Source organism: Amborella trichopoda, chromosome 13 (genome assembly GCF_054954075.1).
Source record: "Amborella trichopoda isolate Santa Cruz 75 chromosome 13, AtrichopodaSantaCruz75HAP2 v2.0, whole genome shotgun sequence".
Lineage (NCBI taxonomy): Eukaryota > Viridiplantae > Streptophyta > Magnoliopsida > Amborellales > Amborellaceae > Amborella > Amborella trichopoda.
In genome coordinates this window covers 25,642,512-25,667,434 of record NC_142348.1, presented here as the reverse complement: position 1 = coordinate 25,667,434, position 24,923 = coordinate 25,642,512, and positions in this window count along the sequence as shown.

The window sequence follows — 24,923 nt, the reverse complement described above, 5'->3', positions numbered from 1 at the left end:
GGAAAATCAGCGTGATACGCCTCGCTCGAGCTATCAAATCACGGCGCTCGCGCATCGGATTTACATGAGACCAATTTCATCATTTGCGCAAGGTCTAGGGATATCTCTGGTTCAAACCTCATCAATGATGAATCGTCATATTTTGTACACAAATCCAATAAAGTGACAGAAAATTCTGACGTCAAAATTTTAGATTCTGGTAAAAACTCCAAAGTTGTGAGATCGTTGTCCGAGCATGAAATCGAGTTGCATTTATTGTCAAGCGATCGTGATGGTAAGCTTAGTGTGATCCAGCAAAGAAATCACATAAAAACATCTAAGGAACGAGTACACTATCGATTTGAAGTTTTCAAGATTCATCCAAATTTCAAGTTGCATGATCGTGGCTTAAAACACGATCTGTGGCTCGAAGTTGGTATCAAATCGATCACCATGTCGAGGTCAACAAGAAAACAATCATCTTTCGATCAAACAGGCATCAAAGCAACCTCAGATCATCTATAAAAGATCACGCAAGTTCTAGGGTAGCAACATGGATTGTTTTGAAATTCCATCTATTGTTGGGCAGGGGTAAAATAGTCATTTTGTACAAAATTTTAACAATTTTTTATTCAATTAAATTTTAATTATCGTCAATTTAGATAGTTTTTAGGAATCCACCCATGTTTGGGCCCAATTTTATGAGTACATGTTAAACATAATTGCAATAGGACCCTTGATTTTTGAAGATTGATCAATAAAATTTGAGAGTTTTCACATTGAAATTGTGGGCTCATCTTGGATAAAGAAAGAGGAGAGAGAAGAAAGGATCTGGTACCCTTTGGTGAAGGTATTTTCTATCTCCTCTCATCTCTCTCTTTCTCTCTGCTCTTCTCATCTCTCTTTCTCTCTCCTCCCGTTTATCTTTTCTCTCCTCCTCTCCTCTCTTTCTCTCTCCTCCTCTAGTCTATCTTTTCTCTCTCCTCTTCTCATCTTTCTCTTTCTCTCTCCTCTCATCTATATCTTTCTTTTCTATTTCTTCTCTGATCTTATTTATCCTCTTTCCTTCTTTTTCTTTATCTTTCCTTTCTCTTTCTTCTCTTTCCTACTCTCTCTTTGCTCTCTCTCCTTCCTCTTTGTTCATGCATGGCAGAGTCTATCGCTTGGCATGATGTCTTCTTGCTTCAGAGATACGAACAGTGTAACCTGAGTGGCGGGCTGGGCCTTGTCAAAGTTTCCTTCTTCCTTTCTGTCATGGGCGGCGGATGCTCATTGTCATCCATGTTTTCTCTCTTCTCTTAATCATCTGTCATAGACAGTGGAAGATCATCGTCATCCATGTTTTCTCTCTTCTTAATTTTGTGTCATGGACTACGGAAGCTCATCACCGTCCATGTCTTCTCTCTCTTCTCTCATTATTCTATTATGAACGGTGGAAGTACATCGTTGTTCATAGTTTCTCTCTCTTCTTAATTATGTGTCATGGACACCAAAAGCTCATCACCGTCTATGTCTTCTCTCTCTACTCTCATTACTTTATCACGGACTGCAAAAGCTCATCGCCGTCCATGTTTTCTCTCTCTTTTTAAATTATGTGTCATGGATTGAAGAAGCTCATTGATGTGTATGTCTTCTCTCTCTTCTCTCACTAGTCTATAATGGACGGTGGAAGTTCCTCGTTGTCTATATCTTCTCTCTTCTTTCATTCCTCTGTCATGGACGGTAGAAGCTCATTACCACCCATATTTTCTCTCTCTTCTTACCCTTCTGTCATGGACGGTGGGAGATCATCGCCATCCATGTTATCTCTATCTTCTCTCTCCTTTATCGTGGACGGCGGGAGCTCATCGCCATCCATGTTCTTTCCCATCTTCTCTCTCATCACCGTTGAAGTTCTTTCCCATCTTCTCTCTCATCATCATTCATGTTTTTTCTATCTTCTCTCTCATCACCATCCATGTTCCTCTACTCTCTTCTCTCTCTCTTTCTTCTTCATTCTTTTCCTTCTCTCTTTCCTCTCTCCCTTTTTCTTTTCCCTCGCATTGCTCATCTCATCTTCTTCTCACATGCACGACATTAGTCGTACTCTGCATATCTCCCTTTCTCTATCTTCTTTCTTCTCTCTCTAGTTTGACCAAGAGAGGTTGAAACAAACATTGTCATTGTTGTCTCGTCGTCTAGCAGTATTGTCGTTGAGCCGGTCTTAGTTACCGTGTCCACCTTATTATCACGATAGGTTAGCCATTATGCAAGGCTGACCGATGATCATTCTGACATCTAATAGTATTGGTGTTGTGTCAGTCTAGTTACCGTGCTCATCTTTCTTACCACACCGGGTCAATCACCTACTGACCTAGCTGCTGTGTTAGTCTCGCCACCTAGTCAAAATTCCTTTGATCTACCTCTTTCTTCTTCTTCATTTATCTGTCGTCCATGCTTCTTCTTCCCTATCGTCGTCCATGTTCTCTCTTTCTCTCTCTCCCTTGTCATGGACGGTGGAACCCATCGTCGTTCATGTTTCTTCTTCCTTTCTCTTTTACTCTCTCTTTCATATCATGGAGGATGGAATCCCATCATCATCTATGCTTCTTTCCTCTTTCTCTCTCCTCAGTCATGGATGATGGAACCCCATCGCCGTTCATGCTTCTTCCCTGTTTCTCTCTCCTCTTTCATGAACTACAGAACCCCATCGCCGTCCATGCTTCTTCACTCTTTCTTTCTCCTCTATCATGGATGGTAGAACCCCATTGCCGTTCATTCTTCTTTGCTCTTTCTCTCTCCTCTGTCATGAACGATAGAACCCTATCGTCATCTATGCTTCTTCCCTCTTTCTCTCTCCTATATCTTGAACGACAGTGGTTAGGGGCCTTGATCTCACCTTCCATATCTAGATGATCGGGCGGCACGCGTCTCTGGTTTCAGAGGAACCCTAGACTTTGAGATCGTTCTCTCGAGAACCTCGCTCAGGAGCTAGGGCAGGTATACCAATCGATGAGAGAGGAATTTAAGGTGGGTTTAGGACATACTTAGGCTGGCTCGCGTGAGCGCCCTCTTAGATCACAAAGAAATCCCCGCAGTCGTAGAACTGGTTCGGAATCACCTCCCTTAGCCTTTATTCTAGTGTTTCTGTAATCACACACACATGGTTAATTTTATAAGACAAGCGTATCGAACGAGACCCCACCTTGGTCTTTGAGCCAATGTACATGGGTGTGCACATCCAAGTGATTGAGAAGGGAAGAAGAAGCATGGACGACGATGGGTTATGTCGTCCATAACGTGAGAAAGATAGAAAGAGAACCATGGATGGCGATAGGTCTTGCCAGTCGTGACAAGAGAGAGGGGATGGAGAACATGGACGGCGATAGGTTCCGCCGTCCATGACGAGAGAAAGAAAGTCAAGAGAGAGAGGAGAAAAGACACACAAGGCGACAGGCTCTACCATGTGTGTCAGAAGGGACTCAGACATGACCCTGCCCGCCACTTGGGAAAGGGCACGATTCAATGTCCTTGCTAAGGAATAAGGGAAGAAATATTGCGATCAGTGATGGGCATCGCCGTGCACGACAGGAGGGAGAAGGAACTCAGATAGAGGTGTTTGAATGCACTTTTTCAGCATCTTGATCCCAGATACTGAATAAAGAGGAAGCAGGTCAATAAAGGCTACAAAATAAGTGAAAATTTTGATAGTCTCATATTTTCCCCATAATTAGTCAAAGATCTTCACCATCACTCCAAAAGGTCACCTTCCAAGGTTCATAACGATCAGATGTGTCGAAGACAATGAACACAAAGAAACAATTTCGAAAAATTGGCCTCTAGCACCTTGAAATGGACCCTATAATTGGAACTATATTTTGGGGCTTGAAACAACTGTAAGACCAGCACCATTGGATTTGGCACGATCAAAAACCTTTATGGGTCAAGTTTTGGCTTAATTGAGCACTTCAAGATAAAGTTATGGGGAAAAGGGGTAGGTAGCACACGATTCCCATGTGGTCACCCTGCATCAAAACACCATTAAAGGTGACTGTTTTCATAGTCACGTGCAATGACTTTCGAGGCCTATATCTCACTCGATTTGAGTCAGATCGTGCTCAAATTTGATGAGCGTGTTCGTCTCATCGAGATGAGCATTTTGATAGGTGGTACGCCTTGTGTCGATGCCCGAGCAAGGAGAAAAACTAGAGAGAATTTGCTGACCCTTGAAGGAAGTTGCAAAAACTTCATCAGCAGCACGCCCCACTCTAGCGACCAAATCATGATGCTCACATAACTGATTGACACGAAACTAACTGCATTATGTGCGTAAGGTCTGAGGCTATCTCTGGTCAGAGCCTCCAGTATAATGAACAGTTAGATTTCACACATGGAAGCATCAAAGCTGCTATAAATTCTGGCCGCCGGATTTCAAGATTCCGACAAAAAACTCATGACGACAAAATCTTCATCCAGATACGAAATCAATCCGAGATTGTTGCAACATGATCATGAGGGCATGATTAGTGTGATTCAGTGAAAAAATCATAGAGAAACATCAAGGTACGAGCACACAATTGATCCAAAGCTTTCAAAATTCAAGCAAATTTTAATTCTCATGATCATGGCTCGAAGTTGGTATCAAATTGTTCATCATGCCCAGCCCAACAAGAAAACAAACATATTTCGATCAAAAATGTATCAAAACAACCCCGGATCAGTCATGGAAGATCACACAAGTTCTTGGACGGCAGCATGGACTATTTTGAAATTCCACACATTGTTAGGCAGGGGCAAAATAATCCTTTTGCACCCATTTTTAGAATTTTTTTTAATTCAATTAACTTGTAATTATCTTTAATTTTAGGTAGTTTTTGAGCGTACACCCATGTTTTAGCCCAATTCTATATAAGCATGCAAAGCCAAATTGTAATGAACCTTCAGTTCTTCACACAAGGATCAATAAAATTTCAATTTCCTCTTGAACTCATGGGTGTTCCTTGGAGAGAGAGAGAGATGAGAGAGAATAAAAGGTTTCGTACCCTTCGGTAAGATAACTTTCTCTCTCCTCCCCTCTTTCTCTCTCCTCTTCCCTTTCTCTCTCCTCCCCTCTTTCTCTCTCCCCTTCTTTCTTCCTCTCTCCTCCTCTCCTTCTCTCTCTTCTTCTCATCCATATCTCTCTCTTCTCTTCTCATTTATATCTCTCTTTCTCTCTTTTCTTCTCATCCTTATCTCTCTTTCTCTCTCTTCTTCTCATCCCTATCTCGAATCCCCAATAGGGGATAGTCCCTCTTCCACATCTCAGCATACACAAGGACTAGGAATTGAAGACCTATTTGTTGACCTGGATTTGGAGGAGGGGTGCACAGTTGGCTCTAACGCAGACAAGGGTGCTCATCCACCAACAACAACCCAGGGACGGAATTGGTTGATCACTCCTCTATCTCGAGAATTGTTGGAAGCATACCAGCGACACCTCCAAGTCCCGGTGCAAAAAAACAGATAGGCTTAGGTGGCCATCTAACCACCCTGCACGTTCAGTCGCCAACATTTCTCTCGCAAGTCCCATAAGGGACACCTCTTACGACATTTCAAAAACCGTAGCAAATTCAAAACATGATAAAGCTGATAATAATGAAAAAGAATTTTCAAAAATGGTGCTCACTCAAGATAGCCCAATAATGGTACATAATACCCAAGACGATGAATTAGACAACCAAGTTAAAGATCAAGGGTGTCAAGAGTTTGAAAAAATCTCTCAACCTGAGGAACTTACTTCCCATGTTGAGCAATTCAAGAAGAGTTTCGATGGTGAGCCAACAGCTATCATCGAAGAGACGATTCACATAAACTTAGGAACTGAGAAGGACCCAAGGTTAACCAAGATTTGAACCTCCTTATCTTCTGAGGAGCGAGAAAATGTGATTTCCTTTCTTAAAGAATATCGTAATGTCTTCTCCTGGTCATACGATGATATGTCAAGGCCTAATCCCACATTGGTGCAACATCACCTAATATTCAACGAAGGGGCATAGCCTATAAGCCAGAAACTCCGATGTCAAAAGACTCACCTTGAGCTCAAAATTAAAGAAGAGATTGACAACCTGATCAAGGCGAAGTTCATTACCCCCGTCGATTACTCAGAATGGTTGGCCAACATAGTGGTCGTACCCAAGAAAGACGGGAAGATCCGAGTGTGTGTTGACTACCGAGACCTCAACAAGGCTTGTCCAAAGGACAACTTCCCATTACCAAATATAAATGCCTTGGTCGACAACACTGTGGATCACGAGATGTTGTCATTCATGGATGGCTTCTAGGGTTACAACCAGATCCTCATGGCAGAAGAAGACCAAACCAAGATGTCTTTCATAATGCATTGGGGAACCCACTGTTACAAAGTCATGCCCTTCGGTCTCAAAAACACAAGAGCAACTTATCAACGGGCAATGACTAACATCTTCCACGATCTAATGCATACCATTATGAAAGACTATGTCGACGACACTCTGGTCAAGTCAAAGACCAGGTCTAATCATCTCACCAACCTGAGAACCATTTTCGAAAGACTCTGGAAACATCAACTCAAACTCAATCAACAAAAGTGTGTGTTTGGAGTTGAAGCCGGAAAATTACTAGGCTTTATAGTAAGCCAAAGAGGTATTGAGGTGGGCCTATCCAAGATACGAGCCATCACTGAAATGCCTCCTCCCCAGAACATCAGAGAAATCCGTGGGCATCAAGGCCTCATACAAGCCATAAGGTGCTTCATTTCACAGCTGGTGGATAAGTGCACACCATTCAATAGACTCCTTAAAAAGGACACCCCATTCATATGGGACAATGAATGCCAAGAAGCATTTGATCAAATCAAGGAGTACCTCACCAAACCTCCCATCCTTAGTCCTCCTAGTTTAGATAAACCTATGTTCCTATATATGTCAGTGAAAGACAAGACCATGGGGGAAATGTTAGAACAATATAATGACCTTGGAAAAGAACAAACAATATACTATATCAGCAAACCATGGTCGACTATGAGATAAGATACACGAATGTGGAGAAACACTACTTAACAATTGAGTGGGCCATGCAGAAACTAAGACATTACGTCTTATCTTTACCCACTCAAGTACCTATTGGCTAGGCCAGTCCTCTATGGGTGTTTGGTGAAGTGGAGAATGATATTGAGTGAGTTCGACATTGAATATGTCACTAAAAAGTCGGTCACATGACAAGTCATTACTGACCACTTAGCTGAACACACACTGCTAGACAATATTTACGTTAATACGGATCTCTAGGATGAGAACCTCTTCACAATTGAGCACTCGATTTGGGAGCTATACTTCAACGGTGCAAAGAACGAATACGGGTCAGGTATCGGAGTCATACTATGCTCACCTAAGAAGATTTTAATGCCAATAGCCATTAGGTTGAATTTCCCATGTACCAATAACATTCCTGAATATGAAGCCTCGATAGCTGGCCTCGAGAATGCCATGGGAATGAAAATCCAGCAAATACGAGTGATTGGTGACTCCTTACTCTTCACAAACCAAGTTCAAGGGATTTGGAGGGTGAAAGAAGAAAAGCTCCAGATCAAGAAAAGGTCGAAAAGATGATTCCACATTTTAAGAAAATCACTTTTCAGCATGTAACTAGGGAAAATAATTGGTTCGTCGACACCTTTGCAACCCTTGCTTCGATGGTTGATATTCCTCAAGAAATCACCACGCTACCATTCTACATCAGAAACAAACATGTCCTTACCCCACTGAGGATTGAAAAAAAAATAGAGCAAGAGAATGAGAATAATGAGGAAATATCTTCTATGGCTTCAAATGCGTTAGTTAAGGCAAAATCATGGTTCTACAATGTTCTATCCCTGCTAAAAGATGGGTTATACCCCGAAGGAGCTACCAAAAGGATAAAGAAGCCATTCGAAGGTTTTTGATGGGATTGTTGATAAGAGGTGGCCTCCTGTTCAAGAAATCCTTCGTTGGCATCATTCTACGGTGCCTTGATTAGCCAGAAATTGACCAAGTACTGACAGAGTTTCACAATGAAGGAGGTCATTCTGGGGCAGCCGCCGTAGCCAAGAAAATCAGGCGTCAAGGCTATTACGGGACCACCATGGCTGAAGACTGTTGGAAGTTCGTTAAGAGCTATCCCAAATATCAACTCTATAGAGACCTCATCCATGCACCGTCTGTATCACTCAACACCACTCGTGTGGCATTTTGCCATGTGGGGCCCTGATATCATTGGACTGATATCACCAAAAGCCTCAAACAACCATTGTTTTATATTAATGACTACAAAATACTTCACCAAATGGGTAGAGGCCACATCATTTGCTAAAATTGAAGGCCAACATGTTGCATATTTCATAAAAAACAATATCGTATTCGGATTCGGTGTTTCTGAGTCAATCGTCACTGATAATGGATCCAATCTCAAAAATGAAAAGGTCACTAAGGTGTGCAAAAAGGTTGGGATAACACATAAATTCTCCACACCTTACTACCCTCAAGGAAACGGACAAGCAGAAGCCACAAATAAAGGACTTCTCAAAATCATAGACAAAATAATAGAAGGCAGGAAAGATTGGCACGAAAGCTAAATGACGCCTAATGGGCCTATCTGACTATTGAGAAGACTCCTACGGGCATGACCCCATACTCATTGATGTATGGTATGGAAGCAGTGCTACCTATCGAGGTTGAGATACCATCTCTCTGAATCCTTATTCATAAAAATTCAGATGAGGAACAAAGGATCAAAGCATGAATCGCTGCCCTCATTAATTTGGATGAAAAACGACTATGAGCAACACAAAATATCATTGCTTACCAGCGTAGAATCAAGTGGGCATACCAAAGGAAAATTGTTCCTCGACAATTTAAATGGGGGGCATGGTACTCAAGAAAATCTTCCAGACTCCTGCAAATCCACACCCTTTAGGCAAGTGCAAACCTAATTGGGAGGGGCCATTCGTGGTTACCCGAGTGCATGCAGGCAATTATTCTAAGATAAAAAATCAGGAGGGGTATGAACTCAATGACCCAATTGAATGTATCTCAAAAAATACTACCTGTAATGGGCTCAAAAGCATGGTGAAAACTTGAAATTGCATCACAAAGAAAAATAAAACAAATAAAACAAATAAAAGAATAAAAAAACAAAAAAATGGATGTGGTGAAAACCTGAAAAGACACCATGGGTAAAAGGAGTGAAAAGATCTCCAAGAAGGAGCTTTCAATGTAAAGCACTCAAGTACTTGCAAGTTCCAATAATATTGCACAAGCAGACCCTGAGGATGAAGACTCCTCTTAAAACCCCACAGGTTTCCAACAGAACCAACTCAGAAAGATGTAGGAGGGTGACATGAATGGAAAATTGAAGTGATTTCGACAAACCCTGGAAAACGTCGAGGCCCTCCAAGATTAAAGCCCGGCAAGAATCCAGAGGACTCTTCATGAATCCGTGAAGCATAGGCTGAAAGCTCCAAAGGTAAAAAGACAACTTCAAGACCTTTGAGTTCTCATGATCCGGCAAGGGAATCTTTTTATCATCTTTGGGTAAAATATAACAAAGAAAATCACCATCAAAGGGGCCACAGGTGGAAAAACTGCAAGGCCCGTCCCTTTTGAGAATGTTGTTTCAATTTGATTGTAAAAATCATCCATTTTCAAAAGCGTTCTCCTTTTATAAGGGACTTCCTCCATCACTACAAGAGGTTAAACTGTTAGTCATCTGGCCTCATTCTCGAAGGCAACTTCCTATGCCAATTATGAAGGCTTTAAACTAGCCACACACTCCATGGTTGTATGAGTATAACTACCAACTACCACATATAAGAGATGGGTGAACCTCGCTAACGACGAAATTGGCTAGTTTGGGAGCATTTTTTCCCTCGACTGGATCCCCTGAGGCAATATCAGGCAAGCTCATCCATGTGTGTGCGTACAATGACCCAATAATAAAAAATTCGAGACAAAAACTATACAACTAGAGGGCTGAGTTTGAAAATAATAAGTTTGAAAGTATGTGCAAAGAAAGTGATCTATTCTGCTTCGATGAATAAAATTGCACACTTACAAGGGCAAGCTTAGTAAAGACCTCACAACAGGAGCAGTAACACTTAATAATAATAATAATAATAATAAACATTTTTATGAGCGACACACCTGGTATCGCCCAGCCAAAAAACAATAATTAAAAAAATATATATTGAAATAGGCGACACGCCTAGTGTCGCCCAGCCAGTGAGGGCAACATGCCTCGTGTTGCCTGAGCAACACCACTCGTGTCACTCAAATATTTTTTACCAAAAACCTTTTTTTTCTTTTCAATTAAACCAATCTTTCCAAATAAAGAAAAAAATTTCAAAAAAGTTCCATATGCTCCTCAGTGGTATGACCCTAAACTGCCAACCAATTTCAAAAAAAGAAAAAAAAAAAATTCAAACATTTCCAAAGACTCCTTGGTGGCATGAGCCTAAACTGCCAATCGATTTCAAAATCTTTCGCTCCTCGGTAGCATGAGCCTAAACTGCCAACCGGCTTTAAAGTCTTTTGCTCCTCGGAGGCATGAGTCTAAACTGCCAACCAATTTCAAAAAAATCTTTTGCACTATGATGGCAGGAGCCTAAACTGCCAACCAGGACTCAGATCGTCAAACTCGTGCGACGTTAAAAAGCCGAGCCAACACATGAAACTCGTGCGACGTTAAAAAATCGAGTTAACAAGTCAAACTCGTGCGACGTTAAAAAACTGAGCTAACACGTCAAACTCGTGCGACGTTAAAAAACCGAGCTAACACATCAAACTCGTGCGACATTAAAAACTAAGCTAACACGTCAAACTCGTGCAACGTTAAAAACTCAAGCTAACACGTCAAACTTGTATGACGTTAAAAAACCGAGCTAATACATCAAACTCGTGTGACGTTAAAAAAAACTGAGCTAACACGTCAAACTCATGCGACGTTTAAAAACCGAGTTAATAGGTCAAACTTGTGTGACATTAAAAAAACAAGCTAACACATCAAACTCGTGCGACGCTAAAAAACCGAGCTAATACATCAAACTCATGCATCGTAAAAGAGCCAAGACAGGTAACGTGTAGCCCCGTATGATGTAAAAGGTCGGGTTATCCAATTAAACGTCAAACTTGTGCGACGTAAAAGAGCCGAGATAAGTACTGTTTATCACCGTATGACGTAAAGGGTCTGGTGTATGGTCCATCGTTGCATGACGTGAAACTTCTTAGAGGGATCTTTGGTTGCAAGAGTTAAAATTGCTAACCAACCGTATTTTTTGAAATATCTTCCTCTTTTCAAAATTTTCATTATATGTCTTGTGATTTCAAAAACTTTAATTTTTTTGTTAAAATCGTAACCTGTCCCTGCTCCGGGTTCTATTTCAAATCTCCCCCTACTTTCAAAATTTCTCAAACATTTTCTAAAATAAAGGAGCTAGGACCCCGTATATGATGATTACCACGTTTGCCGTGATTGCCGCGGTGCTGCTTCGCCTCTCTATTCGGAATTGATCGGACAAGTCTCGTCCTATAGAAAACTTTCCAATAGAAAGCCTTAGGAAACCCCTATGGAAATCAAAGAAATTGTCAGAGTTAAAATTTTCAAACTGAGAAAACCCTGAGGTCAAGTGGCATGGCTATACAATCTACCTCGAGTTTCAAGCCTGCGTAACTCGCCGACACCTCACGTCGAAAACACTAGGATGAAAATGCCCTATGTGGGTGAGCATGGGAGTGCAATGGTTTGGAGGGATAGTTGGTGTGCCATCTGCCCACGTGACGTCGGGATGACATTCATCTTTGACATTCTCATGTCCCTTGAAGGATAGGGAGTGTCAGAGAGTCTACTGTTGCTACTCACCTGTCCCTCGAAGGACAGGGAGTCCGCGTTCTCTTGCCCTTCGAAGGACAGGGAACGACAGTGTTTCTACTCTTTGCCACTTTCCTGTCGCTCGAAGGACAGGGAGTGCAAAAGAGGGGCAACTGTTGACACCCGCTTTAAATCTGGCAAGTTCTGTGGTTTTCTTAGACGCTTAGAATCAAATTAGCCTAGTAAAACCAAAATCCATAGGTTACATAATTTACCCTGTGAGCCGGAACCATTCTGTCAGCCTAGAACCCAGCACATGCCTGTTTTGACCCAGAATCAAGTAAACGCGCTGTTTTACCGAAATAATCATAAAATATTAAAAAAGTAATTTTTTACCCAAATTTTCTCTAAGTGTTTTAAAAGAGGCTAATAAAGACATCAAAATTGAAAAACATCAATTTCGACAAGTTTTAGTTTGGGCGACACGGAGCATGCCGCCCATGCAACACAGGAAGTGTTGCCTAAGTCATCTTGTAAATGCCCTGTCTTACCAAAAAAATCATTAAAAATAGTAAAAAAATCCGTTTGGACCAAAACATTTCTTGTAGCTTCATAAGACTCTAGGGAGCACACCAAAAAATAAAATTTCCAATTTCGACAAGTTTTGGTTTGGGCGACACTGGGCATGCCACCAAGGCGACACGACTCGTCCCACTCGGGTGACACGACCAGTGCCCCCCAGACCCGTTTTTTCCCAAACGTGTTTTTATCATTTTTTGTTTTTTTAGGGTTATCTTGTGGGTAGTTTGGCCGTGTGATGCTATCTGCATCGGTCAAATCTGAATTTTAAAAAATAAAAGATTGGTTTAACTAAGGGATTTGTTGGTTACGGGATAACTCTGCCCCAACAAATACCTCGTTCCGATGAACTCACTTTGGGTGACCATAAAAGGATGAAAAATCAGAGGGTTGAGAGGGGAAGAGACTTTTAGAAACTTTAGGCTGGAAGAGAAACCTAAGAGAAGTAGAGAGATCTTCCCTGAGAAAACCATAACCCTCATCTTAAGCCTGATTAAACCTAGACCTAGGGAACAACAACCCTAGATCGAAACCATTTCTAGGGCACAACCACCCTACTACTTCCAGAGACTTGCTGATCGACATCTGGACCACAACGACAAACGGAACCGGTTTTGATACGGGCGAGCCCTCGAAGGCTCAGGAACCTCGGGCCATCTAGCCCGGTTCAGTATTTTCTTCTCCTTCATTTCCTTTTTTTTTTTTTTTTATCTAGCTTTGATTCATTCTGATTTCAAAATTGTGTTTTTAAATGCTTCGGATCACGCGGACTCCGCCACTGATCTGAGATCAGATCTGATCTCAGATCTGAATTCGATTGTTCCCACTTTCTCTACTATTGCTTTTTTATCTATTTTTTATCAGTTGAAAGTGTCCGATTTGAGAGATCTACATCGTTAGATCGCTTCTATTCTGCAATATAAACAAGATGCAAGCTCAAGGCAACATGAGGGTTGCCTCGAGGTGTGGCTCGAGTGGATAGACCACGAGACTTTGAGTGTGTGCGAGAGGTGAAGACCTTAGGACCTCTGCCTCTGTGTACCAACCCTCCAAGTGTGGAGGCTCAAAGTAGTGAAGGAGCACAAGGGGTTGCCTTGCGGCAAACCTCAAGAGCGACGACAGTTTACTTGCCCTTCACAGGGATGGACAAGGCATCTTTCCAGCATACCGCGGCAGTATGACTGGTAAGAGATTTGCTAGTAGCACGGTGTGCGGCAGCATGAGTGTTACCCATGCAAGGGGCCTTGGTGGAGTGCCCACCAGGGTGAGAAAGCGAGGAGGCAGAAACCTTTAAGTCCCCTCTCGCATCGATCCAAGTGAGAACTTGAGAGCTGTATCGTGAGTCCTGACTCAAAAGGAGAGTAGGGATGGAGGCTTGAGCGACTCGCTTCCTTGGGACAGCCACGAGTGCAGGGATAAGGAAGTCCTTGACCCGGATGAACAGGTTGAATAACCCAGGTGCCATAGAAATTGGAGCAGAAAGTAAAAAGGAAATTGGTCAAACAAGAGCGAACTAACTAAGGGGTAGTAAGTCCCCAGTGGAGTCGCCAAGATGGTTAGGTGCCTCGATCTCACCCTTCGGATCTAGGTGATCTGGCGGCACGTGTCTTGGGTTTCTGATGAACCTGAGAATTGAGATCGCTCTCTCGGAATCTTGCTCGAGGGCAAGGGCTGGTATACCAACCAATGAAAGAGGAATTTTAAGTGGGTTCGGGACTTACGCGGGCTGGCTCGCGTAGGTGCCCTCTTAGATCATGAAGAAAGCCCTCGAGCTGCTTGAGCTGGTTCAGAATCGCCTCCCTTGACCTGTAATCCTCTTGTTTTTTCTGCACAACACTTCTATGGTTAATTTGTAAGACAAGTGGGTCGAAGGGACCCACCCTTGCCTTAGGGCAATTCATGTTCACATGAAAAGGCGATGAAGTGCAAGGTTCGGCGTAAGATAGAAATGAGAAGAGAGCTTAACGTAGGGGTGAGACTAGTACGATACTCAAAAATTACCGACTCGGAGTGGTAGCAAGACAGGCATGGTTCTCAGGATCAGCACGACGACAATACTACTCGAAATCGAGGTCAGCGCGTCGGTGATTGGCTAGGTCTACCCTCAGTCAAGTGAGAGGAGAAAGAGGTGAAGAGGAAAGAATGAGACTACAAAGAGAAGGGAAAGTTCAGACGTCAATAGGCATCGCGGTGGGCAATGCAAGGAGATGACGCATCCCTTGTGGCGGTGGGCAATGCAAGGAGACGGCTCATCCCTTGTGGACGGCGCATCCCTTGTGGACGAGGCACACGAATATAGCTTCTCCTACATCACACGGCGATAGGCAAGGGACGTAGGGAGAATGGCGATGGGCAACGGTGGTACGAAGGAAGGTTGCGAAAGACGATGGGTGTCGTTAGAGCCTCTAGTGAGCGGCAATAGGTATCGCCGTCTCCGCTAGACGCGCAATAGAGGAAGACCCCTCCAGGTGGCAACAAGCTACGCCGTCTGGGTTCTTCGTCGAGACGTCACAGCTACATCTGTGGTCGGCGATAGGCAAACTTCACTGGAAGAAAGAGATAAACAAATAGAAGGTGAGGGGGAATCATGCATGGAGCTGTCATCGCCATGCACAACTTGTGGGACCAAGAGAGAGGCATGCATGGCACTACCACTGTCGTGCACGACCTCTGCAAGGAACTCAAACGTAGAAGGGGGAGAAGAGAGGGGAGAAAAAAGAGAGAGAAGAAAAAAAAAAAAGAAGAGAGTGAAGGTTTACTTCAACCCTAGGGGTACCAGTCAAAACGTTTCTCTCACCTCACTCTCTCTCTTTAACGTGACACCACAATGGTAAGAAAGAGAAACTTGAGTTAAATGAAAACTCTCTTGTGTGTGTATGCCTCTTCCTCTTCTTTTTTGCGTACAATGATGGTAGGTATATATAAAAGTATGCCCCAAATATGGGTGGATGATCAAAAGTAACCCTAATTGCTAGAAATTAAGATTAAAATGAATTAAAAGAAATTAGAAAATAGGGTGAGAAATAATAGATTGCCCCTTCCTAAAAGGTCATGGAATTCCAGAACAGTCCTTGTGTTACCCTAAGATTGCGTGATCTTGCATAGCTAATTTGGGGTCGTTTTGGTGCCTGGTTGATCGTAAGATAATTGTTTTCCTGTAGGGTTCGACATGGTGATCGATTTGATACCAACTTCGAGCCATGGATCGTGTTTTTGGTCCACGATCATGTGACTTGAAATTTGAGTAGATCTTGAAACTTTGGATCAATAGTATGTTCGTTCCTTGATGTTTTTCTGTGCTTTCTTCATTGAATCACACTAAGTAGTCTACTACGATCACGAAGCACAAAACGCAGCTCGATTCGGTGGCCGAACAAAGATTTTGTGAGTTTGGAATTATGACCGGGATCAAGGATTCCGGCGACAGAATTTGCAGTCTATTCGTCGGCTTCGTGTGCAGAATCCGGCTGTTAATCATGTACGGGGTTCGCGTCAAAGATGGCCCGAGACCTTACGCCTGCAATGGAATAGGACTCTCAATGATCGGGCTGCGAGTAGCTTGATTTGGCTACTCGAGTGAGGTATGAAGCTGCTGAATTTCTTGCACTTTTCTTCACAGGTTAGCAACTTTTCTCTAGCTCTTCTTCGTACTTGGGTATCGTCACGGGGCGTGCCACATATCGAATCGCTCGTCTTGACTAGACGAACATGCTCACCAAATTTGAGCAAGATCCGATTGAGGACGAGTGAGTTATGAGTGTTGAAATTTACTGGCCGCGACTGTCCCTTCAATGGTGTAGTGCTGCAGAGTGGCCGCATGAGAATAGCATGCGGCTTCCCCTGTTTCACTCTTTCACTAATAACGCCTTCTTGGAATGTCCGTTTGAGCTGAAACTTGACCCTTGGAGGTTTTCAAATGTGATGAATCCAATGGTGGTGGTACCACATCAATTTCAGATCCTGAAATTGAAGCTCTAGTTATAGGGATCCGTTTCAGGGTGTTAGAGGTCGATTCTACCGCAACCGTTTCTCAGTCTGCACTGCCTTAGACATGTCGAAATGTGACAAAACTTGGCAAGAGATTCTTGAGAGACCTCATGAGGATTGTAGCCAATTTTGGTGCTGCTCTAAGACTATCTGAATTTTCGCTACCTGTTAGGCCTTTATTGAGCAGGTGCCCCATATTGATGAAAAATACCTTCCAACAGAGGTTTAGATGGAGAAGCCAAATTTATTAGGGATTAGGGGAAAATTATGAATCCTTCAGGTGAAATATGGAACTCCCTGGCTCGTGGGAAAGTAACCCAACTCTTGGGGATAAGATGGCTTGGTGCGCGATTGACTCAAGGGGATTGAAGGGGTAAGCATGACTCCATGGGGTTAATGAGAAATAGTATGCATGTAACTCCACTGAGAATGACAGGCCAGAGCACAGAAGCAACCCAAATAGGGACTGAAGAGATAAGAATGACCCTAACTCCACTGAGGATAATGGGTTGCTATACGGATGTGACTCCTACTTGGGATGAGGGAGGTGCGTCGGAATTAAAGTCATGCACATGGACAATTTTTCACACTATTTTAACGTCTTGCTACAGGGAAGTGCACTATAATTTCATTGTCTTGTCGCTTGGACCATGGCTATGCGGTTTAAAGTCTTGCAGCTAGGACCAAGCAGTTTAAGGTCGTGCAACTAAACCTCCGCTACAGTTTAAGGTCATATAGTTTGGACTATGGTGCTAAGCCTTTTAACGTCATGCGGTTAGGATGTGCACTATAGTTTAAGGTCATATAGCTTGGACTGTGGTTATGTAGTTTAAAGTCATGCAACTAGACCTTCGCTACAGTTTAAGGTCATGTAGTTTGGACCATGCAGTTTAGGGTCGTGCACCTAGGCCATTACGGTGGCAAGGGAATGTGACTCCATAGGGCCATAAATGGAGATTTGACTCCCTAGGGATGCAAAGTGGTAGCCTTCTTGTAGGGATGACAGGCCACGATTTGGGGGAAAGTGGGAAAAATCCATAGTCAGGAGTGTTATAGCATGCATACGACACTAGCATAGGAAATGTAATGGGTGTGACGCACGGCGTTTAAGCCTTTGGTGAGACGCGCGGTGATAACACTTTATGAACCATACGGCGTTAGCTTTTTGACGAAGCGCATGGCGATAGCTTCTGAATCACATGGTCAAAGCCCTTTGTGAAGCGCATAGCGATAGCCCTTTGTGAAGCGTGCGACGAGACTCTTGGTGAAGCTTGCGACGATAGCCCTTTGTGAAACATGTGCTGATAAGGCATAGCGATAGCAGCGGGTTCACGAAGCATAGGTAGCAATGAATTTCATTCAAACCTCGGGCTTGACCTGCCCCGGCCTGGAGCTATTGTCGTCTGAAGATGAGGACTGGAGCATCATTTCAAACTTCTGAGGGGCACTTCGCGACACTACTGAGTATAAAAGGGGTAAACATTTTACTGTTTTACTGAAAGGAAAAACTGTGAAGAAAGGTTGTTAGAGAGAGAGAGAGCCGAAGCTTCCATCAAGAGACCTCCGGCAAGAGTTTCTCGACCAAAAAATCACAGTATACCGACCTTCAAGAGCTTTCCGGAGAACTTGAGCAGGTCGCGAATCTTTGCAATGTGCTTGCAGACATTTTTTGAGAGTGTTGAGACCTCCTGTGCAGGGAACATGAAGCTTCACAGGGCTTCACCAAGACTCTGACGAAACTGCAAGATTCACAGTGGTACTCTGCTGGAATTCCAGTGATTTTCTGGTTCTTCTGTGATTGTCAGCAAGTTGCGGAAGGGTTAGGGGAATCTGACGATCTTCTAGTTATCAGAAGAGAAGCAGCAGTGATCTCACCGGAAGCATAGTGAAATTCGGGTGAGTTGAGGAGTGCGAAGAGGGGGAGAAGGGAAACCCGCAAGGTCACAGGGGAGCTTCTGCACGAAATACGGTGGTCTTCAGTTAGCTTCAGTCACCGATGGAAGAGAGGGAATAGACGAGGAAGGGTTTCCTAGTGAGGAGAAGCGAGTTCCCGACAAGGAGAGGAAACACTGGTGAGAACACGAGGCGTTGTGCGGATGTAACAGTCGAGGAGGTGAAGGGCCATGGGACAGCGAACGGTCACCCTCCGCATGCACAGTGACAAGCCATGTCGAGAGTGTCAGATGGTGTGCCCCAATTTCGAGGGACATGGTGGGCCACACATGTGACACCTGCAAACAGCTGCAACGTAGGTGTTAGACATAGACGACGATAGCCCGTTGGTCGTGAGAAGACGATAACCCTACCTTCTGTGCACGACGATAGCCTCCTTGTAAGAGTAGCTGACTTTACGCCTTTTAGTGACCAACCGGCAATACTCCCTTGTGAGTGCAGCCGGCTCTACGCCTTAGCATTTTTGTGGAATCCTTACGCAGCTGGCATTAGCCCTGCCTTCTGCGAACGACAATAAGGCTGCCTTGTAGTGACTTGTGCGCGACAATGAAACGTTTGTTTTAATCTTCATGGCCCAACCTCCAAGGGCCACGAGCAGGGGAGCTTAGCACAAATGAATTCACTAGCGAAAGCTTGGTGAGGGGTGAGGCAATCTGACTCACCAAGGCTTTGTGTGAACCGCGCTGACCATTAAGCGTCACCTTTGCTGGTGACCCCGTTCGCTTTGAGGTTAGAGAAGACGACAATTTTTGGTGATGAGTTCGTGCCTCCAAACTCTGTAATTTTTTGATGTGAATGGGTCGGGAAAGAAGATGCGCCAACTGGATTGCAAGAGTTGTTTGGGATTTACCAGCTGCTTTACTCTGAGACCAAGAAGGGACGCGTCTCCTTCACCCAATGGGTCTTTTATGGAGATTTTGCTGATGAGGATGGTCCAAGCCCGAGAAGGAAGGGGAAGGCACCCACGGAGGGAGCCCTAGCGATATTTGAGCTACATAGAGGGAATGACCACATCTTTCTTGCGGCATACCTGTTGCTCTTCTTGTGCAAGTTCGCTCTCCCCGACGGAGCGAACATTATTCGTCCAGGCACTTTCTATGTAGCTTGTGACATGGCGCGAGGGCAGGAGTATGGGCTCGCATAGCCAGTCTTTTACAACATCTACGATAGCTTGGGGGCTGTATACCGGGGAAAGATCTAATAGGGAGATGGAGGTGGGAACGACATAGTGGACGGTGAAGCCTTCCTAGGGGATTTCAAGATGCCTTTCCCCATCCACTATGTGTATGGCTAGCTTGGGGCTTATTTCTCCAACACCTACCTCAAAAATAGGGTGTTGGATGAAATAATGTGCCCATTTCTCTTAAGGATCACTGGTAAAAAGTGATCTTCCATAGACCTGGTCACGCACGTAGCTTGTTCTACAATGACCATCTTCATATGAGTAGACCTGCCTTCCCGATTGGGAATCTCACAGATCATGCGTTTGCCGATGAGCTGGGCAAGAGCCCGAATGGTGCTACTACCACCCATAAGGAGCTGAGGTATATGTTGAGTGTGAGAGGTAGGGTGCTACCTTATCGTACCATTCACAGTGCCAAGCTTCAGGGGTATTTCCCTCATCCATTTGCCCGATAGCACGGGCTAGACCAAGGGTGTCCATTTTTGGTGTTCTTTGAGAAGCGGCATAGCAAAGCCGGCCGTAATAAGAGGGACCAGCTGGGGACCCATTGTGACACCTGGCTCTCGAGGCACATTTACACAACTTGGGCCATGTGCTTGGAGTTTACAGAGGTCAATAAGTACGTGCTGCCATATTTTGGAAGAAGAGTGCGAGCAACCAAGGCTCATGAACTCTAGCGGATCACTAGTAAGGGGGATTGGGAAGCTGACCACCCCTGGAAAGGTGACAACAACGGCTGGTGCCAGGAAATGAGGTAGAGGAAAGTGACGATGACTCCTCCATCGGGGCAAATATTCACTCTGGGCTTCCCCTTGAACTGGTGCATCATGGGGTGGCCTCGTCAAATTTCCGTCGACAAGTCTCTGCCACGGTTTCTCAATGTGGAGAAGAAGACGGACAATATTTTTGACAACCACTCTGTTATCTTTAAATGGAAGGAGGGCCACAAGGTTGTAGACACCCCATTTTAAATCTTACAAATTCTATGGTTTCTAAACCCCTAGGACCACACTTAACTTAGTAAACCCAAATCCATAGTTCACACAACCTATCTTGTGACCCAGAACCAGTCTGCCTGTCCGAAACCCTGTAAAACCCTTTTTTGACCCAGATTCTTATAAATGCCCTGTTTTACCAAAACAACCATTAAAAATAATAAAAAATCCGTTTCAACCTAAATTTTCTCTAAGAGCTTCGCAAGAGGCTGAGGAACACAGACTGAAAAAAATATTTCAATTTTGACGCCTTTTTACTTGGGTGACACGAGCAGTGTTGCCCATCCAGGACTGGGCAACACGCCCAGTGTCACCCAGATTTGGGGGAACACTACCCGTGTCGCCCAGATCTGAGGCCCTCAAAACTCACTTTTTTGGATGAAGATTGGTTTGTTTTGTATGTATATCCTTCTCAGCGGATTTTGACCCCTGTATATCCCTTTTTCGTGACTACTTAATGGCAGATGAAGTTAGAAACGGGGGATAAAGAGACTTCTCCTGAAAAGGCTGAAAACCCTAGGAAAGAGTTAGCTTCAGAAACCCTAGCCTCATGAAACCCTAACCTTAAGTCAAAAGCCTTGATCTCTAAGGCACAACAACCCTAATTCTAAAACCATTTCCATGGCACAACAACCCTTATACACTAGAGATCTACTGGTCAACATCCAAATCAGAGAGGAAAAGAGGACGCCGATGCTGATATGGGCGAGCCCTACAAGGCTCTGGAATCTTGGGCCATCTGATCCAGTTTGGTATTGTTTATTCTTCTTTATTTCTTCTTCTTTTACTGTTTTGATTCTATTTTATTTACTTTGATTTGTTAATTTTCTTTAAAAATTGTATTTTAGTATTTTGGATCATGCTGGCTCTGCCACAGATCTGAGAGTAGATCTGCTCGTTTTCGAGCAGATCTAGCCTCAGATCTGAATTCGATTGGTCCCACTTTCTCTACTACTACATTTTCATTAGTTTAAGGTGTCAAGGTTTGAGAGATCTTCGTCAGAGGATCTATCTGATTTCCATCTTAAACAGTTTGGCACCCACCGTGGGGCATTCCGAGGTCGATCCAAGCGCCAAAATACAATTTTATTTCACTGTTTTTCACTGATTTCAGTCACAATAGGTCCCAAGAGCCAGTTGTGACCAGGATCCAAGGTTTCAGTGCTCTGAAACCCTGCTTTTTCTGGGCGACACCAGTAGTGTCGCCTGGGTTACACCACACATGCCACTCAGATCAAGGGCGACACTCCCAGTGTCGCCCAAATTCAAAAGTTTCATAATTTTTTGAAACTTTTCAGATCTGTTCTAGGGTCTCTTTTGTAACTGTTTACAAATTTTTAGAGCGAAATAAAATTTTTAGAAATACCTAAAAAATATTTTACTATTCCATCTACATTGTTCTACTTTACTTTATTTTAATTTATTTACATCATAAATATATATTTTTTCTGCTTCTTCCTGGTTCATAGTAGTCGTAATCAATATTAACAAGAAAAATAATAATAATAAATAAATGAAATATTGTTTTGGGCGACACTAGCAGTGTCGCCCACTCTGCAAGGGCGACAGATTTGTTTGTTCCTTAAGCTGAGGGTAACCTTGGCGTCGATGTCTGCTTATGAAAACATTTGAGGGGCAGAGCTGTCCTTCAAGGCCATAAGGGGAGTTTGTTTTGGAGCTGTGTCTTCCAGGGGATGGGAATTTTCCTCATGGTGGGGCGAATTAGCTGTGGCTCACATGCTTTCCATGCAGTCAATCTTCTCCATCATTGCTCACACCATGTGTTCGAACCTATCCATACAATCTTCTTGGGAGTCGTTAGGCTCGTTCATGACCATAACACTGACCATTTCTTCAGGGAGGTCAAACACAGGTGCAGTTGAAGGCTTTCGATCTTGGCAGGTTGTGCGCGGTAGATCAGTCAGCAAGGGCTCAGCATCCTCTGACTGGACTCGAGTCTTATATGCCTACCGCGTGAGAACTGGTACTCGATGGTCTTGGGACCGTGGCTGCTGCGAGGTCTGATCATCTCCTACAACACTGACCATTGTGCAGGATTCTCGCACCTCCCTTCGGGGCTCTGTGATTCGAAGAGGGTAGAAGGAATTCTTGTGAAGGGGGTCACTAGGAGTGGCTACCCCGACCATCTTGGTTGCTTCCATAGTCAGGACTTGCAGACCCCTGTCATGTTTAGCTTTGAGGCTTCGATGGACCTCATGCCAGAATTATGATCGGGACTGCAGTTGGTCAGCTCTTCTTGCACAAGAGAGAGTCGTCTCCATCAGGTGAATCAATGAGTGTAGACTAGGTACTGGGGCCAACCTAGGCTAGGGAGGATGAAGGACTTGATCTCCCATTGAGCTAGACACTGAGCCTTTGCTCAAAAGGAAAGTTGAGAACAAAGTTCGAGGAATTTGTTCTCAAGGGAAGCTCGCGAATACAAGGATGAGAAAATCCCTGATCCGGATGAATGGGTTAAGGAACCCAGAAGCCATGTGAGTGTAATGCAGAAAAAACAAAAATGAGAAACTAGCCAAACTAGGATGATCCGACAAAGGGATAGTAAGCCCCCAGTGAAGTCGTCAAGCTGGCTAGATGCCTCGATCTCGCCCCTAGGTCGAGATGACGGTGATACGTGTCTCAGGTTTCAAGGAGAACCTGGGACTTGAGATCGCTCTCTAGGGAACTTTATTAAGAAACAAGGGCATGTACACTAACCAATGAGAGAGGAATTTGGTGTGAAGTGGGACACACCTCACTTGGGTCTGTGGCTCACTCAGGCTGATTAGCGTGGGCACCCTCTTAGATCATGACAGAAAGTCCCCAAGTCCTGTAACTGGTTTGTAGTCGCCTCCCTTGACCTGCACTCTCCTGTTTCTGTGATCACACACACATGGTTAATTTACAAGACAAGTGGGCCAAGGGACCCCACCTTGTCTTTGGTCAAATGTGCACATTCAAAAGGAGAAAGGGAAAGATAGGAGGATAGAGATTGGGGTGGTTGAGAGAGGAAGAAGGAAGAAACAGAACAGGGAAAGAGAAGAGAAGAAGGAAGAAAGAGAAGAGAAGAAAGAAGAGTTTGGCCAGGTGGCTAGACCGACATAATGGCTAGACCGATACAGTAATTGATTTTACGTGGTAACAAGATGGGCACAACGGTAATATTACTCGATGACAAAACCAATACTGACTAACCTGACATGATGACTAGTTTATCGTGGAAGCAAGACATGCACGGTAACTCAGACCGACATGACAACAATACTGCTCGATGATAAAACCAATACAACGATGGCTAGTCTGACGTGGCAACAAGATGGGCACGGCATCTTAGACCGGCATGACGGCAATACTACTTGATGACAAGACTATCATATCTGTGCTAGACTTAGCTCGTCCCTTGGTCAAATGAGAGATGAATGAGAAAGAAGAGAGGAAAGAAAGAGAGAAAGAAAAGAGAAGAAAGGAGGGAGAAGAAGTACAAAGGCAGAAAGAGGCAGAGAGAGAAGAGAAGAGAGATAGATGAAGAGAGAAAGAAAAGAGAAGGGAAGAGAAGAAGAAGAAAAAAAATAAGAGAAGAGAAGGAAAGAGAGGAGAAGAAGAAGAGAGAGAAATATAGAAGAAGAAGAAGAGAAGAGAAGAGATGAAAGAGACGAGAGAAGAAAGAAGAGAGAGAAATGAAGAGAGAGAAGAGAAAAGAAAGAAAAGAGAAGAAATAAGAGAGAAGAAAAGAGAGAGAAGAGAGAAGAAAGAGAATTGAAAAGAAGAGAGAGAAGAGAGAAGAAAGAGAATTGAAAAGAAGAGAGAGAAGAGAGGAGAGAGAAAAGAGAAGAAAGAAGAGAGAGAAATGAAGAGAGAGAAGAGAAGAGAGAAGAAAGAGAATTAAAAAGAAGAGAGAGAAGAGAAAAGAAAGAAGAGAGAGAAAAGAAGAGAAAGAAAAGAAGGGAGAGAAGAGAGAAGAAAGAAAATAGAGAAAAGAAGAGAGAAGAGAGAAAAAAAAAGAGAGAGAAAAAAGAGAAGAGATAAGAGAAAAGAGATGAGAGAATAAAGAATAAGAAACATGGACGGCGATGGGTTTCTACCGTTCATGACAGAGGAAATAAGAAAGGGAAAGAATCATGGATGATGATGGGGTTCTGCCATCCATGACAGAGGAGAGAGAAATGGGAAGGAGAGAAGGAACATGGGGGACGATAGGCTCCGCCATCCATGGAAAGAGAAAAAGAGTAAGAGAGAACACGAACGACGATGGAGTTATGTCGTCCATGATAGAAGAGAGATAGTATGAACAACACGAATGGTGATGGAGTTCCTCTGTCCATGATAAAGGAGAGAGAACATGAGAGAACATAGATAACGATGCGGTTTTGTCATCCATGATAGACGAGAGAGAGTATGAGAGAACATGGACG